Below are 4406 nucleotides of genomic sequence, written 5' to 3'. Positions count from 1 at the left end.
CCACAACACAAGCTCTGCTTATATTGGGACAAGATGACGCTGTGTGAATTGTTCAGAGATTATATTATTATTTTACTAGTAATCCGCCCCGGGTTCGTATAGATCGTTACAGATGTTTGAATTTCTCAGATTTCTGCACTATGGTATGCATGTATTATACATTAAAATCCGTTGCGTCATTTCAAAGATCTAAGCGTACAAACTGAGTACTTTTTTAGAAATATTTTCTATATATATATTGGATTACATATAACGTACATATCTACTAGTATATGATAGGTATATAATTATGTTTATTAAACACTTACGTAATTCTACATATATTTATGTATACCTAGCCACAAGTTACTATTTAAACAAGACTTGGTAGTTCAGAAACGCCACTCGAATTCAAAAGACTTCAAGCAACGGTCCCGATGAGAAGCGCTTTTTCCACTCGGTTACCGTCCGGTGATCTGTTCTGAACGCATCTCCACTGACGCAAATCATATTGCGAGGAAGGGTTCGGGATTAGGAACGTAACCCGAGTAGAATCGGCTAGTCATCGCCGCTGATTTTTGTGGGTCTCTCTGACCCTTTTTTCGCAAATTTCTTTCGTAATGTCACGTCTGTATTTGCGGGTTTCGTAGATTAATTTGTTGAGATTGCGATGCCATTTTTTCCTATAATACAACCCATTGTAACTAACTCTAGCATAACATTAACCATTAGATAACGAGTCTTTATTATAGTTATAGATGTAGATACAAATATATTCACATTGATAAATTATATCTATAATCGTTTAAATATTCATTTTCTTTTAAGATTTAAACCCATTAAATTCACATTCATACTTCATTCATACATGTATTATTGACTACTTTTGCTCGATATAATAAATGCATCCATGCATGCAATGCATGCAATGGTCCACGAATAAGTAAACAAACTATAATCGTATTACCTTATTTTATTCTTAAGTATTATATCTTGTAAACTTAAATTATAAAAATATCTACTATAAAATTCCACGTATGTACAATTTCAATATGAAAAGAAGCAGTATCAAAATATTATTAAAGAAAACGTTCGTAAACGCAATTTAACCCGGAGCTTTATTAGAAGTTATTCATACAGCTGTAGCTGTAAGGAGATAGAATGAGTGTTATTTTTCTTCCAAGTGCTGTCTCATGTCGCGATCATTCTTTACTGTTTTCTCTACGTATATAAATGCGTACTATGTTGTATTTGTAGTCTACCACGTACGCCGCGGGCCAAAGATTAGACGACATGACTGTGCAAACAGCCAGATAAACATTTTATATTTCTCTTTAAATAAATAAAATTAATCGACATGCGTTTGACTATGCAATCACTCGGAACGTTCTCGAAAAATACTTTCGGTTCTTTAGAGTTGTAATTTTTATACCCAAGATCTAGAAACGAGGCTTATTAAAATCCTGGTAAAAAGCCTAGATAACTTTATAAACATTATATACATTCGAATAAACTAGCCACAAATAATAATTATAGGCTACTATTGTTACTATAACAATAGCATATCAGAAGTTAAGTTTCTTAGGACACTAGGTATGTGTCCCTGGCCTACTCTGTTTATTTGATGATTTCTATTTCTATTATGCAACTATTTTATAATGAATCTAGCATTAGAATACACAAATAAAACAATATAATAAAAGTTAAAATTGAATTAACTTCACTGTATTTTCTCGTATAGACGCTGAGAATTCCATTTTAGTGTTGCCATATAACTATTATTCGGAACACTGAAACACTGATTGACTACAGTGTATGAACACATTATATATTAAAATCTACGTCGGCGTATGTTTAATGTTGATTAGAATTCTGCCAACATTGCGTAGCTACTTAATGAGTGTGACTCGTTCATTGTTCATTGTATTTACATTCCTGCCCTACCGCACGCTGTCCAGTGTATAAGTAGCATAAGTATTTATATACTAGTCAGCAATCATTAAGTAATAAATTAATTACTGGTGCTACTTCTAACATATCTATATGCAATCAGTTGAAACTTCTCGAATTGTGTGTTAATACTGAAGTGAAAAAAAAGATATTTAAATATTTGTTTTTTTAATATTTACCACACTGGTGATAAATAAACTTATTTACAAGCGTTATTGGAACATGTCGTCATCTATTAATTTACAAAAAAAATCTTATTAATATTAATGCTCTACTTTAATTTTTAATTTATTTCCTTATTTACATAAGTCTTTAATAGCTTAAACAATGGGATGCAGACGAATATGAGTTACTTTTATATTGGTCAAAGAAAACTTTCACAAAAATGTAGATAACTAAATTCTTCCTCAAAAATAAACCAATACCAAAAGTAAGAACAACATCACCAGACCGACATATATTAAATAATATTTACACTTATGTTCCGTTGTAATTGTTACAACTACTTTGCTCCAATCGTAAAATATTCAACTATAACAAAGTCACGTGCAGACTTTACGTAATGAAATACTACTATTATACAATTGTGAACTATAAAACAGAAACTCTATTTAATAACATTAAAGGCTTCTATGTACCTACGAGCATACATAGGCTATACTATACAAGAAGTAATGGAGCACTAATTGCGCACTAAGTTGAAATTTTCCACTTTATCATAAAGTTGAAATTTGATTGTCACTTGACAATAAACTTCAATCAGTAGATCGAATAAAAACTCTACAAAATATGTAATTGCGTCTTAACAAATTATTACTACTAGAATTTTTCTTATTTATTTTCTTTATAATCTGCGATTCTAAGCAAGATATATCAACTTCAATGAAGTAGATGTATAGATATTCTTAGAACATAAATCGGGTTTAATTTTCCTATTTGTTTATAAATTAAATTCTAATAACTTCCACTCATTAATAATATATGTATATTGCTGTTTATTTCTCGTGTAATACGTCATACTCAGCTAGACTGGTTTAAAGTACCAGTATGTTTAAGATACAGATTAACTCAAGACAGATACATTTAATAATATATCACCATAGTATAGTATAAATTCTAATGCAGCAGGCACAAAGTTGTAAAAAATCAGATTTGTCAAACATGAAAAAGTTAAAATTCCAAAGAAAATCAGTATAATAGTCCAGTTTATGGAAAGTCTAAACTAGACTTATGGAAAATAACTAACTTTATGGAAAGACAAAACTGTCGCCTAAAGCAAGAAAAGAGCAGCTCGGACATCACAGAGTAATCTGTGCCCATCGTACTCTATTATTTCTCTACCATATACTATGGATATATATTTAAATTAGTACATACCTTAGAAAGCAAGCTATTAGATACAGTAATAGATAGAGGTAATATGCACTCGACTTTGTACAGTCTCTAAAGAGAGAGGGTAATACGCACATTTTATTTACTGTAAACCTCTAATACGGTCTTAATCACAACTATATTATATACGGAATCAATAAACTAATCATATTAACTTACAACTTAAAACTATTTCTTTAAAGCCGGTTTCAGTTTGTACCGAGCACATAAACATATCGGTGTTAATATAACAAGTTTGCTCAAGTACCAGTTGTGTGTATGTAAAAAACGAACTTCACGATACGACTTCTCAATCGGACTGATAGTATATAAAATTGACCATAGCGGCTTTAGTAGCTGTGGTAAACAGTTTTCTATTACCTATTACCTTATATTAACTGTGTTGTGCCCTATACAGTTGGGTCTATACACAATACATACATATGTAGATTGATTACATAAAGTAATGAAAATAGTACGGGTGTGACAATCTAATTTCACATTACATTTTAGTACTCTTAGATCATAAAGTGACGAAAGTCACTATTTGCGTCATATACCTAATAAATACCTACATCACTACAACACATTACGTTTAGAATGTTACAGTTTTAATCGAATATATGTTTTAATATGTTGTACACAACCAGATTCAATTACAAACAAAAAAAACCAAAGTGGAAATTATATTTTCTTGTTTTTAGAATCATTATTGAAAAGTTATTGCTGTGATGCAAGTTTTACATCATTTTCAGAGTTTTCATCTACTTTCTCTATTTATCTCTCAAATAATATTTACTACGTAAGATACCTACAAATACAAATATATATTAAATATAGATATATATGAATAATTTATACAAGGGATGCCTTCACAGTATTTAAGTTCCAAAATTAACCGGATACACGCAGTCCGTAGTAGCGCCATCAGATCATATTGCCATAAAAACTGTGCGTAGTTTCAATTTACTTACGAGTTAGCACAAATTTACGTATCAACAAATACGACTACTATATGTCTACGAGTCATTCATTGAATCTATAAAAGAACATTGTACGTTTGCCGAGTAGACACAGTTCGATTGTAAGTTCAGTGCAGTGCTAAT

The sequence above is a fragment of the Achroia grisella genome, unplaced genomic scaffold (genome assembly GCF_030625045.1).
Source record: "Achroia grisella isolate CSIRO2021 unplaced genomic scaffold, CSIRO_AGI_Agris_v1 utg204, whole genome shotgun sequence".
Lineage (NCBI taxonomy): Eukaryota > Metazoa > Arthropoda > Insecta > Lepidoptera > Pyralidae > Achroia > Achroia grisella.
Note: the sequence above shows the minus strand (reverse complement) of the source record.